Genomic DNA, 16,272 nt, shown 5'->3' with positions numbered 1-16,272 from the left:
TCCCCGGGAAAACATGATAGGTAAAAACTGATAGCCTAAATACACTGTAAGTTGCTATGGATAAAAGCGCCTGTTAAATGCATAAATTTAATTTAATTTGATTTTTCTAACTCAACAGGAGCGTACACCTGGCCACTCGATGGTATGTTTTTGGTAACTTTAGCTAATATCGAAGCATGTTTCAATCGTCATGTGCTTGTGTGTGTTAGTGAGCAGCTGAGAGAGAATGTGTCTGAATAGTGTTCATGCCTTTGTGCTAAATATACAGACAGCTGCTGTCTCACTCATCTGAGAGCAGCGCGAGACCATGTCCGGTGTCCACCTCAGGGCGAGCGCGGGAAACCTTCGCGCTTCCTGACAGAGAGTTCGAGCGCGCCAAACTTCGCCCGTCTGCCTCTTTTAATAAGTTAATTAAAGTCCCACGGCGTGGGCACAATATGCCTCTCCGTGCCCGCCGGAGCGTACCGACACTCATTGGCTTTCTCCCTCAAATCCCCTCAGATTTATTAAAAATACCCAAATACATGAATCAGTTCTGTCTGAAAAGGAATCCAGGCGAAGCGTGGACGACGATTTCTGTCACCGTGATTAGACGGAGACGGATGCCAAATCCACAGATTGACGGTTTTTCTTAAGGGGCTCATTTGGTGTGGAGAGAGAGAGAGAGAGAGAGAGAGAGAGAGAGAGAGAGAGAGAGAGAGGCGATCACACCTGGGGTTTCTGGGCCCTTGGAATCATCCTAACCGTCTCCCGTTACGGAAGCCCACACACATAGTGTTCCCGGAGCTTCTGTATTCCGCTCGTACCGGGAGCACTGGAATAACCGGTGGCTGCCGGATTAAACGCTTCACACAAAAGAGGCGTCAGGCGATAGATCCACGAAGCTCTTGACATTCAGGGACTCTTACGAGAGACTCTTTGATGTCTGTAGTAACAGCGAACACGCCACGAATACAAATGAACCCGACCGCACATGTCTGTTATTAAAAAGCAGCCCGCGTTCAGGTTTGGATCAACAACGCCTCTAATTCATTAAAAGATGAGCGCTTAATGACTTTTTAATTAATACTGATTCATTCAACTTGACTGGCATGTCCAAAATATGCATGAGGGGATCATCACAATAAATTACCAAAATGAGTTCGGCTGCGTCCAAAATCACATGCTTTCTACCGGATCTTTTACGGAAGAGCGACGGCGCCATTTTTTTTTTTTTTTTTTTTTGACACTGAATGAATAAATTAAAAAGGTAATTGCGATGTTTTGTCTTACAATTCAGACTACTGAGGAAAAAAAATTATATATGTTCTCAGAGTTGTGAGATATTTTTACTCTGAATGAGTTCACATTTCTAAGAAGAAAAGTCTTTCTACATTTTTTATTTGAATTCCATGAGACAACAACAACAAAAACAAATCTGCAAAATGCAAAATATCTTGCGGTATTATTTTTTTTCCTCAGAATTGAGATTTTTTTAAATATAATTGCAAGTTTATATTTTGCAGTTTTGACGTTTTTTTCTCAGAATTGTGCCTTTTAAAAGATAATTCAGAGTTTATATTTTGCAGTCCTGACATATTTTCTCAAAATTTTGAGTTTTTTTTTTGTATTCATAACACAATTTAGATTTTTTTATAACTCGTCCTGCCAGACTTTCTTCTGTATTGTGAAGAATATCTAAATGAAATGGATAAGTGAAAAATAACAAATGTAGGGAGGAGTTCTGTGCATCAGTCGTTGATTGGATGTTGTGATGTGGGCGTGGCTCTCAAAAGTGTATGTGGCCTATACGAGCGTGAGTTTGCAGGGGCGGAGTTTAAGAGCAATAACTACCCAGCTAACACAGTTACGTTGTGACGACGTAACTGGACCAGACCATATTCGTTGCAGCGACGTCCCAAATAACGTTCCAGCGACGTAACTTTGTGATTCCCATATCCGTCGTGGCGACGTTATAGTGGAACGTCGCTGGAACGTAAGGAGTACGTCCCAGCGACCAAACTGGCACGTTATGAGAACGTTACTATAAAGTACCATATTGGTCGCAACGACGTACCATATAACGTTCCAGTGACGTAACTTTGTGATTCCCATATCCGTCGTGGCGACGTTATAGTGGAACGTCGCTGGAACGTGATGAGTATGTCCTGACGACCAAACTGTCACGTTATGAGGACCTGACATTACAGGATCATATTGGTAATTAATATTTTCACCTCACCATTACCTTGAAATACATAAAGAACTAATAAACTCAATCCATCTCTGGTGCAAAAAATAAACCTTATGAAATCTAATTGTAATCTAATTATAGGGGATTCATAGTTAATACATTAATTACATACATGCAATGCAAACAAATACAAAAACATTACATTCTAATATAAAATAGACAAAAACACACTGCATTCATTCACAAATCAATATTTATTCAGCACTATGTACAAATACGAAGCCAAAACATTTTGAACATCGCACCTGTTCTTTAAACATGCAAAATGTTACTAAGTTATGAGCACAGAAAACTAAACACATCAATTCATAGATTACACAATATAAACAATAGAACATTTTTGTCTTAAAGATGGGGAGATGGTTAATGACGTTATTAGTGAAAATTATAAATAATTATCAGTAAACTTATTGATACAACATAATTTAGTGCACCAAAAAGTACATGATAAATAGATATGAAACCATTCAGCAGATACTGCACAGAGATACTGCACAAAGTAAAACTGTGAGCGTCGTATATGAGGCTCCTGGTATAAATGTCTGGTGGTGATGTGCTTTAATTACACGACATGCAGGAAAAAATTTAGGCTAATTCATGCGCACGATTTTCTATTTCATTCCCTCGATTTGCTAAAACGTGTACACTATTTATACATCAAGAGAACGAATTAGTAAATTGTGCATACGATTTAGCAAATCAATGAAATGTAAAAGTAATCGTGCACGTTTTAGTACATAGAGGGAACGAATTAGTAAATCATGGACATGATTTCTTTCTTTTTCTTGCATGTCATGATCAGGGCTCTGTGCTCACTATCAGAGGATAAAACTAAACAATATAACAATTACCAAAGAACCATAATTTTTGAGCTTCTCAGAAGAAAAACATTCATAAAGCGTAAAGATATGAAAAATGAACAATATAGAGATTTCTAGCATCTCTCCTGTATTATTTGTCCCACCCGAAAAAAACAAAGTTTTTTAAGAAAATGAGCATATGGACTTTCTCAGAAGAATCTGTGATCTTTGATTACTGACTGTGGAGAAGACTCTTTCAGACAGTGCTGAGGAGGCAGAGTTAGGTGCTGGACAGCTGATAGAGAAGAGGAAGAGTGTGTTTCTTACCCCAGCAGCAGAAGACAGGCTCTTCTGAGGGAAGGACAGGAGGCTTGATGCAGTGTTTTGCTGTAGAACAAGGCTCCTTCTCAGCACCTGATCTTCTTCAGAAAAGAGTTCCTCTAGTGTAGAGTCAGACACTCAGACTTCTTGCAAACTGGAATCTTTTAATAACATTTAGCATATTATTGTAGTCATGTTCATTGTTTTTATTATAACACATGGCAAGCTTATAGAAAATTGTTAAACGTGTTCTTCCTCCTCTTCTTCATCCTGGGCCTGCTGTCAACATCCTCTGAGCTGAAAGGGAGGATCATCTTGTTAATGTTGCTCATGTATGTTCACAACCAGTCAAAAATCTGGAATCTTTTCTTTATGGTTTTCAAGAGAAGTCTCTTCTGCTCACAAAGGCTAGATTAATTTGATAAAAAAGAAAATTTAAATTGTAAAAAAAGAAAACAGAAAGAAAGAAAGAAATAACAGTTTTCATACTCTTTTTTTGGATATACTTAAACATATTTATTGAAATAATTATGAGGCAAAGCTGAATTTTTCAGTAACTTTACTCCAGTCTTCAGTGTCACATGATCTTTTTCATATACTGATATGCTGATCGGGAAACATTGCTGATTATCACAAATCAGTGCATTTACATGCACCTAATCACATTATTGGCGCTATGATCAAAGTGTACATCTGCTCATGACATACATGATGTGAATCACATCTGCAGTTAGCTTACTACGGTCCTTAGTTCCACTGAACTCTATTGGTAACGAAGGAACTTTTTGACCAAAGTTGGTTTTAGGGAAACGCACCCCATATTAGAAATGATGGGGAAGAAAACTTAGCATTTCTGGAAAGTTGAATTTTTTCTTCATTATTATTTTATAAAACACAAAGTTCAAAACATTGAAAAAAAGGTAATCTTTTGTAAAATTACAAAAGTCTTCTCTACCACTGGTTTTCAATTTTATGCATTCTTGCTATTAGCCAAAATGTTTGGGCAGCACAACTGTTTTCAACACTGATAATAATCAGAAAAAATTATTGAGCAGTAAATCATCATATTAGAATGATTTCTGAAGATCATGTGACACTGAAGACTGGAGTAATTAATGCTGAAAATATAGCTGTGCATTATAGAAATAAATTAAACTTTTAAAATATATTTAAAACTTTTGACCAGTTGTGTACATTGCCACATTTAAATGAAAACTCAACTTGTGATAAACAAAGCACACATTCTCAAAGAACTTACATTCTGGTGATTACTTCCTTCCCTCACTGCTGTCAGATCCCTTCAGTCGTTCCCAGACCTCCTTGTTTTTAATCTTTCCCTCAAATCTACAGAAACAAACATCATTTTACAGACAATTTGGATAAGTCACGAATTGCAATAGTTATATAACTATAATCACAATGCTAAATTATATATATATATATATATATATATATATATAATTATAAATATATATTGAATTGGCACACAAGTATCGGGATAGTATTGAATTGGCAGATTAGCGTATCATCCCAGCCCTTGTTACTACAGTCAAAACAATGAAACTCTCTTCGAGAGCGCACAATAACTGATATTTAAAACTGTTAAAAGAAAAGGCTCAAAATATTGCACACATATAATACACAACAATATCTCTTTCTTTGGTGTTTTGAATATTTCTGTGAGAAATGCTACACGCTGTGACTTTGTGTTGCTTCAAGTGCATCATTCTGCGCACTGGTTGTGTTTACGCGATGCACGCTTTATAGGAGCCATACCCTTTTGTATTTTAATACATTAGCACAATGATAGATTCTTGTTCTGTCCCATCTACCACATGTTGCTGCCTTCATTACTGTGCTATAAATTTTAAAGAAATGTATTTTACACACACATACATTATACACACACACACACACACACACACACACATATATATATATATATATATATATATATATAGACGGTTTCAATGGCAACAACATAAACAAACGTTACTGCGCATGCGCGCTTTTGTGGACCTAACCTAACCGGTAGACTTCCAAATAGAATCAATAACAACAGCCAAGTCCCTCTAGAGTAGATATTTTTTGATAACAAACAAAATATGTTTGCTGCGTGGATCAGGCGGACTTGATGAAAATGCAAATTCGTCCTTTGCCAGCAGGAGATGTTTTAAAGCATAAACATAAAGTGCCAGAAATAGAGGTTTCCCCAGTAACAGCTGTAAACAAAGCAGAGCTGGTACGCTCACACGCTGCTTTATCACGCATATAACATGCAAGTCTTCCTTCAGAAATACAGCGATATAAAAACACCTGTGCCTCGTTTTGATATTTAAACATATAAATGTTAGGAATTATTAAACGTGTAGTACGTAACGTTACTCATGTTTATTCAACGAAGCCTTTTTGAAAATCGATCAGTTTTAAAATTGTCTCCAAAAATAAATAAATGTATGGGAAACACATCCCGCAGCACAACCACCTGAGCCCAACTTCAGTCTCCTCATCACCTTGGCTTTAACTGCGTTTGTAGAAGGCACCGCAGCCAGACTGATATACACAACACAGACTGGAAGTTAACTTAGGTCCAGGCGCGTGCATCCGATGAAACTGTCTAATATATATATATATATATATATATATATATATATATATATATATATATATATCAGTTTGAGACCAAAGGTTTGGACACACCTTCTCATTTAAAGAGTTTTCTTTATTTTCATGACTATGAAAATTGTAGATTCACACTGAAGGCATCAAAACTATGAATTAACACATGTGGAATTATATACATAACAAAAAAGTGTGAAACAACTGAAAATATGTCATATTGTAGGTTCTTCAAAGTAGCCACCTTTTGCTTTGATTACTGCTTTGCACACTCTTGGCGTTCTCTTGATGAGCTTCAAGAGCTAGTCACCTGAAATGGTCTCCCAACAGTCTTGAAGGAGTTCCCCGAGAGATGCTTAGCACTTGTTGGCCCTTTTGCCCTCTGTCTGCGGTCCAGCTCACCTCTAAACCATCTGGATTGGGTTCAGGTCCGGTGACTGTGGAGGCCAGGTCATCTGGCACAGCACCCCATCACTCTCCTTCTTGCTCAAATAGCCCTTGATGCCTTCAGTGTGACTCCACAATTTACATAGTCATGAAAATAAAGAAAACACTTTGAATGAGAAGGTGTGTCCAAACTTTTGGTCTTTACTGTAAAATATATATGTATACACACACACACACACACACACACACTTTTGCACATCCTGTCATACCAGTGACTGGGTGTTACTGCAATAGACTTTGCAGCATTAAGGTTAACGATTAATCGATTATTTGATTGTTAATTTAAACGACGATCGATCATGGAAATGATTGAAAATTGACATCCCTACACAGAAGCATAGAAAATTCTACATTGATTTAAATTTTTTTTTTGCAAAAAACGACACTGATATCGGATCAGAATTACTGTCTCTTCTCATAGTTACAGCCAATCACATTAGTTTTCTGGTATTGCATGCACTTGATTGGCTTGCGTCTGCGCTAGGGTATTTGCATAAGATGTTCTGACTGGAGGATGGCTGCATTGGCGCTTGAAAAGTCTTCAACTTCTATTTAGAATTAATTTCTAGAATTAATTTCACCATCCTTGACGTCACTTCATTTAAAAGTAAACGAGAGGCGTTGACTCCCCGTGTGATGGGGCGTTATATGTCTGGATACCGCTGCACAAATCTTTCAACCACGAGAAATGTAGTTCCAGCACGGACTTACATCCAGAACAGCAGAATGGTCAGGATGACCTGAAACACATAACCAACTGAAATCAATTTAAAAGTATTTAGTCTTGCCTGAGTGATGCTGAAACAACCAGGTTTAGTTTTTCACCCAGGAGAAACTGCTTCCTGTGGAACAGTCTCCATGAAGAATGATCTCTTGATCTTGGATCCTTGCTGCCATCCACGCAGAGATGATTTGGAGGATATGTGGTTGTGTCTAAAGGGTAATGAATCAATGTTACAAGAATACTGATAGCAGCACTATTGATCCTGTACCTTATGTAAATGTTTTCAGTACTGAACAAGTCAGGAACCAAATTAGTACCAGTTCTTGAAACCCATCTCTACTTGTAATAGTTGTCTTGTTGCTGCTGCCCAGACTGTCTCTTCCCCTGATGATAAATATATGTGCTCATTTTAAAGCAATAAATAATACATTTAAATTACTAGGTGTTAACAAATATATTTCCTTATAAGGAACTCACTGAATCATGGACTCAACTGGTGGTTGTCAGGCCCTAAAAAAGTTAACAATTTGTTTACTTTTTGTGAAACGAAAGTATCAGATCAATTTGAGAATTAAACTAGCATTAAAAAGCATGCATGTGAAAAACACCATCAACACCAATAATGAACAGATTGCAGAATTTACAAGCCTGCCACTTGAGGGAGAAAAGGGAAAATTATTAATCCCACATAACGTTACACTGAACATGATTTCGGCAGCCTCGGTCTAATTAACGTTAAACTTTATATTTAACGTTATATCGGATTATATTCAAGTTCACAGCATGGCTAGCATGAGCATCATCAAGCTCGAGCAGCAGGTATTCAAACAAACTAATTAACGTTACTACGGTTAAAAATTTAATTATTAGAAAGTTAACACTGTATAGTTTATAGTGATAAATTTCAAATAATTTAAAACCGGTAAGGTTATATTCGATTTTAACAGTTACCGTTACCTTAGACCACCTCTGAGACTGCTTTTGAGCTAATTAACCAAACAGAGCATTTATTTATTAAATTGAAAGAGAAAACCAACAAAAATACAAAACACTACTCCTCTTTGATGGCATTTAACGTTATATCAGTTAAAATCTATGAATAAAAGTAGATTTATAGGACTTACCTTTCCTCCGTGTCCGTCCGCTGGAAGTTGACCGTTACAAAATGATGGGCACGCGCACGTCGCGCACTTCACTCAGAAAGTGACGTGCGCTGCTAGTTTAAGGTTTAAATGTTAATGTCCCGTACTCTCTTTCATTAACAAACATTATCACTAAATTACTAAATCAGTAAATTGTTTATTTTATTGTTCTTAAACTGATGGCACATATATATATATATATATATATATATATATATATATATATATATATATATATAATTATTTTAACATGCTTGATTAATTTTTTTGTATATTTCCCAAAGAATATGCTGTTCAAATGGTATCTTAATAATAATAATAATACATCTAGTGCAATAATATTAAAAGTTATCTGAAGACCAGCTGACCACGTCACTACAACGTCCCCAATGGGATTAACTAGCAACGTCTTTTGAGTACGTGCCCACGACGTTTCTGGGAAGTTAGCCAAGATTTTAAAAAATGGAACTTTACCACGACGTCCTCACAACGTTGCCATAAAGTAATGTCGCGCTGACCAAATGACGACTAACTGGCGACGTCCTCACAACGTTCTGTGTTTGCTGGGTATTTCTGATTGATCGCGATGACTACAGTTTTACTGCAGATATTATAGTTAAACAGCGGTTAGTTCAGTGAAATCACGGCGAGTGAAGGACCAGGGACGGCTGGCCTCATCTCTGCACATCACACACTGATCTCTCCTGACAGGAAGGTTCTTTACGCAGTAAAGCGCAGCTCCCTGCAGCCACACGCGTCTCTGGCTGATGATTGACAGCTGTCACTGCTGATCTCACTCAGACGGTGATGTTTCCTGCTGTGAAGATGCAGGCAGAGACCATAACGTGATCTACACGCTAGTCATGATGCTCCACTGAATCTGAAGATGAACGAGACGTCCTGAGGAACACACACACACACACACACACTCTCTCTCTCTCTCTCTCACTCTCTCTGTTACAGACTCACTCACTCACACACACACACACACACACACACACTCTCTCTCTCTCTCACTCTCTCTTTTACAGACACACTCACACACACTCCTGCCAGACTGTTGATGTCTGAGACAAACGGATGATGCTGATGTCACTGGCCTTGAGCGACCCAGAGGATGATGGGAAACAGGAAGACTGTGGCACACTCAGAGATGACGGTGAGGATCAGGTCTGAATAACTTTATAATCAAAGTTCCCTACAAAATAAAATAAAACCTGAAATCAGCGACAATCTGAAGCCTCTGAAACAGCAACACCTTCACGTGACACATTTAAAATAGTTTAATCATTTTCAGTGTTGTGCTATTAGTTACTAAGAAATAGTAAATAGTTACACTTACTAGTTACTTAATTCAAAAAGTAACTCAATTACTTTGTTGATTACTTGCACCAAAAAGTAATGCATTACTGTTAAAAGTAACTTTTTAGTAACTTTTTTTAGAGAACTTTCTTTAATGTTCCCATTAATGAGCTTTTATGTGTTATGGTCAAACACAAAGTAAAACAGAAAATAATTTTTAAACACTATTTTGATTAAGTCAGACCAGCACAAACTGAATATTGTATGCATGTTATTGCTGCATGTTTTCAACAATGTTTCACCTGTGTGAGAAAAACATACAGAGAATCACTTAAGACACTTTGCTGTAGACCCATTCCACATAATAATATTCATTAAAACTGTATGTTAACACGCAGGAGCTTGCTGCATGAATCCGTGAGTAGGCTACAGTTTACAAATCCATGGGAACAGATTGGGAAAGTGTGCGCGCAGATTATGAATTCGTGGGTACAGATTCAAAGACCGAGGGTACGATTTACAAAATCTGAGCACGGATTGGAGATTCATGGGCCTGGATAGGACATTCAAGCTCCGAACTCCCGAACCGACTCAAATGATTCGCGAACCAGCTCCATAGAGCTGTAATCGAGCCTGACAGGTACATTTTGATTGACAGCTTTTTTAAAGCCCGAACCCGTTTACAGCCCGACATTATTCAAATGTGCAGGCGCACACGCTCTTTTGCCTTTTGTAAAGAATGAGTCATTTATACATGTTTTAACATAATTTACTCATAACTAACGTAGACTAGACCACTTGGAAGTTGGAATAAAGAAATAAAATAAGTCCTCTGTGACATCGTAACATCTTCTAGACATAGGCTCATTTAACCTATAAATAGACGCACCTATAAAACGAGTCATTTTTAACAAATGTAACGTCATTTTAAATTAAGATGGGTATTTCGCAATAACGAAATTAAGATAAAGGCTCCGCTGGATTTGCTTCGCACTAGCAGCTGACATTTAATAAAAGACTAATGCCAACATTAGCGTATATACTCTGTCCACATTATGCATTGAAGACTCAATTAATATTTAGTTATCATTTAAAAACCTTTACTCACAGAGATTGGGCTCTACATGTTTTTGTGAAGGAAAATGATTGAATCCACTGTAGATGGCTTCAGCTCCTTCCTGCGCTCACTGATGGTCATTATTCACTCATTATTCTCATTATAAACACGGTCAAAACTTTTCCACACCTCAGACTTTGCTTTAGTTGCTGGTGCAACCAAAACGTAATCACCAGACGCAAGCCTCCGTTACTTTAGCATCTTTCTCACGCTAATCGAGCCCGCGTAAGATGATATAAATTTAGCCCGAACCCGTCGGGTCCCATCTTCAAAGATCTTCAGCTCTAGCTCCGAACTCCCGAACTAACTCAAATGATTCACGCTCCGAACTCCTGACTCAAATGATTCGCGAACCCCAAACTGACTAAAATGATTCGCCAACCTGCTCCAAACCAGAGTATGTGAGTGGAGTGGAGCGGCAACAATTTCCCCTCCGCGCTCAGAGCATTTAATAATCACTCCGCTCCAGCTCTGCTCCGGGTACACAATTTCCCTCTCCCGCTCCACTCCGCGCTCAGTGATACCAGAAACACCGCTCCGCCTTCGCTCCGTGGCTAAAGTATTTCAGTATGTTTGAAATGTTATGTTCATAACGTAGCCTATATTAAAATAAAAAATAAAATAACAGGAGAGTTTCAAAGTTGCTTAGCCTATTGTGTGCAAACTTTTTTTCTTACCACATGCCAAACTAATAACATGGATGTCAGCATTAAAAGGTATAATTACTGTATTCTGCTGTGCAAATTTTGTTTGTGATGAAAATAACAGTACATTTTTATTTTATCTACAGATCAATGCATTTCTTACAGATTTCTGCTCGTTCAAAATCAGATACAGATGAAGTAATACTGTAAGATTACCATTGTTTGAATGCATTATTGCTAAAGCGATTGCGTGTGAATGTGCTGTAACTGTTTAAATCATGCTTTGACCCGAAAAAATTAAGTAAAAGGAACAGACAAACTCTTTGAGAACTAACCTATAACTTCCCGCTCGGCTGTTGTCGTCATTGTAACCTTCTGATTTGAGAGATCCATCTGTATCAAGATATAGTTAAATATGTTTAATGTGAATACTTGCTAAATATGCAGTTATATTACGGGCCGTTGGCATGAATTGTACTCGTGATGGAGCGGTGGTGGAGCGCTCTTGGAGCTAGTGAAAACCACAACGCTCCGACTTTTAAAAAATCCGCTCCTCGCTCCTGTCAATATCATACCGCTCCACTCCACGCTCCGCTCCCACTCCGCTCCGCTCACATACTCTGCTCCAAACTTCCAAAACTGACTCAAATGTTTTGCGAACCAGATCCGAACTCCCAAACTGACTCAGATGATTCACGCTCCGATCTTCCGAACTGATTCAAGTGATTCGAACCCGCTCCGAACTGCCGAATTGACTCAAATGATTCACGAACCCGCTCCGAACTTTTCATTTATTTTTTCAGTACATTGTGTTATGTATATATCATGATTATTATGTAAAACAGTTTATTTACTTCAGTGCTTGCATTTCTGCTAAATTCTCACGAACTCCCTGTGGTTCACATTACAGCAGCATCACCTGAGACTCACATAGAGAGAGAGAGAGAGAGAGAGAGAGAGAGAGGGAGAGAGAGAGAGAGAGAGAGAGAGAGAGAGATTTGATTGATTCATTGAGAGATTGATCATGATTTGGAAATAGAGATTGGTCGACATAAAAGATCCTGTCTCCCGAGAGAAGAGCGCCTGTGCAAACACTGTGAGCTGAATCAAACAGAGGATGAGAAACACTTCCTTCTGGTCTGTCCCAAATACAGCACTACAAGAGAAACATTCTTCCCACAGTTTGAAGCGTTCAATCCTTCATTCTTGTCTCTAAATGACTCAGAGAAACTACTCTATATACTTGGAGAGAATGAGACGGCAATGACACTAGCTGCTAAATATTTATACACCATACACACCATACGAAAGGGGTAATTGATTGTTTTCAACTGTTTTATTTGATATTCTTGATTGTATATAATTACTATTATTAATATTTGAAATACTATCTGTTGTTGTTATTTTTATTGTATTGTATTTTATTGTAATTATATTTTATTCTGTATCTGAATGCTTTGGCAATACTGTAACTCAAATGTCATGCCAATAAAGCAACTTGAACTTGAACTTGAGAGAGAGAGAGAGAGAGAGGGAGAGAGAGAGAGAGAGAGAGAGAGAGAGAGAGGGAGAGAGAGAGAGAGAGGGAGAGAGAGAGAGAGAGAGAGAGAGAGAGAGGGAGAGAGAGAGAGAGAGAGAGGGAGAGAGAGAGAGAGAGAGAGAGAGAGAGGGAGAGAGAGAGAGAGAGGGAGAGAGAGAGAGAGAGAGAGAGAGAGAGAGGGAGAGAGAGAGAGAGAGAGAGGGAGAGAGAGAGAGAGAGAGAGAGAGAGAGAGCAGAGATAAGCAAAAAAATCTATGACAGCCTTAGTGTGATTTTCTACATCACAGAGTCAGCAGTCTCTGAGTGTGTTATCAGTTAGCACCTTTTGAAGAGAATATTCTTCAGGATGACCACACACACTCACACACAAACTCACTCACACACACACACACACACACACACACAGACTCTCACACACACACACACACACATACAGACTCTCACACACACACACACACACACACAGGAGAAACAGCATCTAATGAAATTAATATTGTGTTCAGTTCAGGTTTATTTTATTTCTAGCAACAAAGGTTATGTTATGTTTGTAATAACCCTGGTGCACACTAACTTGTTCTCTGGTGACAGATTTCCCCACAGCACTGACGCTCCTGTAGTTCTTCAGGAGAGACAGACGTTTCTGCCTCTTCCACATTTAAACTCAAAGAGAGTATAATAAACAGAAGATCTCCTGATTCATCACAGCACAGGAGCGGACGCATGAATAACAGCTGTGTCAGGAAGACAAACGGATGAGAAGTGTTGGAGGATGAAGGTGTGAAGGAGAATGTGCTGATGCTGCAGGAGATTCAGATTCAGATCTGCTGACGGGTCTGGACACACATCAACATACAGGACAACCAATCAGAGGGCAGGAAATCATGTTCTGTCTGATTTTAGGAGAACATCTGCTGAACGGATTTAAAGATGATGAATGTGTTAAACTGAACCGTATCTGAAAGCATCTTCAAAAACTAGCTACAGCTACAGAGCTATTAAAAACATATTCAAAATTCGATGAAAAACTTTAAACAAAAATGAGAAATGCTGCATAGTTCTAACTGGATATACATAAAAACTAAATTGTAAATAAAAATAAAGTAAACATAAATAGTCATATATATATATATATATATATAGAGAGAGAGAGAGAGAGAGAAAATAACATTTAACTTACGATAAAACTTTAACCAGAATTAAAATAAAGCTAAAATAACATAAAATATAAATACTAGATGAAAACCTAAGAATGAAAATTTGAAATCTTTTTTTGGTAACAACCTGAAATAAGTTGAAGCTCTAAAAAAAAGTGCTAACTGGAAATAAACTAAAACTGAAATAAACAAGAATAGTTATATTATTATTATATTAATATTTTACAAAAATCTGAAATATAATAAAATCTAAAAATTTAATTAAAATCTTTAAACAAAAATTTACTAACTGAAGATAAATAAAAACCTAAACTTAAATAAAAATAAATATTTATATGTAAAAAATATAAAAATTTACAAAATATTTTATATAATAGTTAAATTAAACAGCAATACTAAAACAATTATGGCAATTGAAAAAGCACATAGTTTTAAAAATCTGAAATAAAATAAACTACAAATTAACTGAAAAACAAATTAAATAAAAATGAGAAATATTGCCTTGGCAGCTAAGTTAAATGTTATTTTAATTTAAAGCTCTAAAATTACTGAAACTACAAATACATATTACTGAAATAAAATAAACATTAATTGTAAAATTTACAATGAATTTAATTTACAAAAACACAACATTTAACAAACAAAATCACTAAAACGTAAAAAATTTCTAACCGATTCAATACATTAATAAAATACCGAAACTGCGCTTTGAGTTGGAGTTGTTTGAGTGGAAGATGAATGTGTGGATTGAGTGGCACAGGAACACAGAAGCATGATCATATGAAAGTGAAAGTGACATACATCCAAGTATGGTGAGCCATTCTCAGAATGCATGCTCTGCATTTAACCCATCCAAAGTGCACACACAGAGCAGTGAACACACACACACACACACACACCAGTGAACACACACACATTTATGCTGGCCACAAGCCCCTTCTGCTCAGCTAGACTGCATTTATTTGATCAAAAATACAGGATAAAATATTATTACTATTTATTATTATTATACTCAGATATAGTTTATTTGTTTGTTGTTTTGTGGAAACAACAGTCCAAAAACTAAAACACTTACTAAACATGACTTAAATCATAAAAATGTAAAAATAATAACAAAAATAACACAAAAACTTAAATACACCACGAAAATAGCAATCAAATTTTAGAAATGTAAAATTAAATAAAATTGATAATTAAAAAAATCTAAATTAAACACTGATTAGATTAAAATTGTGATAATTTTAAATAAAAACAGATAAAAATAAAATACTAAAAATAAATTAAATCATAAAAATGAAAACAATGTAAAAATAAAAACATAGTAAATAAAACACTAAAATTGTATAATCAAATCACAGAAATGTAAAATTTAGTAAAATAAATAATATCGAAAAAAATTTATTCATAAAAATGACAAATTAAAAAATATTTAAAATGAATACAAAATAAAACACTTTTTAAAATAATTAAATTATAAATATGTAAAACTTAAAGAATTTTCAAAATAAAAACAAAATCTAAATAAAACTGTTACCTAAAAGTAATTAAATCATAAAATGCATTGTAATAATTTTCAATAATTATAATAATTTTAAGAAAAAAAAATACTAAAATTACAAAATACACAGACACATCAAGTTAGAATAAACAATAAAAAACGAAATAAAATTGAATGTGTATTAAATCATAAAAATTCCAACAAATAAATGGCATTTAAAATAAATAAAAAAACAATCAAAACGAAGTTCGGAGGGATCGCGAATCATTTGAGTCAGTTCGGGAGTTCAAAGCGGGTTCGTGTATCATTTGAGTCAGTTCGGGGATCGTGAATCCTTTGAATCAGTTCGGGAGTTCGGAGTGGGTTCGCGAATCATTTGAGTCAGTTCGGGAGTTCGGAGTGGGTTCGCGAATCATTTGAGTCAGTTTGGGGATCGCAAATCATTTGAATCGGTTCGGGAGTTCGGAGCGGGATCGCGAATCATTTGAGTCAGTTTAGGGAACGCAAATCATTTGAATCGGTTCGGGAGTTCGGAGCGGGTTCGCGAATCATTTGAGTCAGTTTTGGGATCGCAAATCATTTGAGTCAGTTCGGGAGTTCGGAGCGGGATCGCGAATCATTTGAGTCAGTTTGGGGATCGCAAATCATTTGAATCGGTTCGGGAGTTCGGAGCGGGATCGCGAATCATTTTAGTCAGTTTAGGGATCGCAAATCATTTGAATCGGTTCGGG

General features: G+C 36.6%; 1 long non-coding RNA gene across 1 annotated transcript; it reads right to left on the bottom strand.

Moving 5' to 3' along the window:
- Positions 1 to 3,605: 3,605 nt before the first annotated feature.
- On the bottom strand, positions 3,606 to 7,291 carry LOC113055728 (uncharacterized). Its single transcript, XR_003277572.1, has 4 exons — positions 7,246 to 7,291; positions 7,081 to 7,160; positions 4,613 to 4,698; positions 3,606 to 3,651 (listed from the first exon to the last, which is right to left on the bottom strand). It is a non-coding gene; the product is annotated as an uncharacterized LOC113055728 (long non-coding RNA).
- Positions 7,292 to 16,272: the final 8,981 nt, after the last annotated feature.

The sequence above is a fragment of the Carassius auratus genome, chromosome 36, assembly GCF_003368295.1.
Source record: "Carassius auratus strain Wakin chromosome 36, ASM336829v1, whole genome shotgun sequence".
Lineage (NCBI taxonomy): Eukaryota > Metazoa > Chordata > Actinopteri > Cypriniformes > Cyprinidae > Carassius > Carassius auratus.
The sequence above is the reverse complement of the archived record's forward strand: the minus strand, read 5'-3'. Positions and strand labels throughout refer to the sequence as shown.